This window comes from Galeopterus variegatus, unplaced genomic scaffold (genome assembly GCF_000696425.1).
Source record: "Galeopterus variegatus unplaced genomic scaffold, G_variegatus-3.0.2 Scaffold5928, whole genome shotgun sequence".
NCBI lineage: Eukaryota > Metazoa > Chordata > Mammalia > Dermoptera > Cynocephalidae > Galeopterus > Galeopterus variegatus.
The window spans coordinates 69,445-69,797 of record NW_007732039.1 but is presented as its reverse complement, the minus strand read 5'-3'; the positions used below and the strand labels follow the sequence as shown (position 1 = coordinate 69,797).

The window sequence follows — 353 nt, the reverse complement described above, 5'->3', positions numbered from 1 at the left end:
AACTGGATAACCTAGAAAAAACAGATAAATTCCCAGAAACATAACTTATCAAGACTGAATCATCAATAAATAGAAAATCTAATCAGACTTATTAGTAAGGAGATTGCAGCAGTAATCAAAAACCTCCCAACAAAGAAAAGCCTGGCACCTGATGGCTCCACTGGAGAATTCTACTAACTATTTACAAGAATGAACACCAGTGCTCCTCAAACTGTCCCAAAGAACTGAAGAAGAGGGAACATTCCCTAACTCATTGAGACCACCATTAACCTGATACCAAAGCCAAAGACACAACAACAATGAAAAAACTACAGACCAATATCCCTGATGAACATCAATGCAAAAATCCACAA

General features: G+C 37.1%; 1 protein-coding gene across 3 annotated transcripts in view; it reads right to left on the bottom strand.

Moving 5' to 3' along the window:
- Positions 1-353, bottom strand: part of WDR76 (WD repeat domain 76) — a 36,126-nt gene that overhangs the window by 2,381 nt on the left and 33,392 nt on the right. The window lies entirely within an intron of this gene.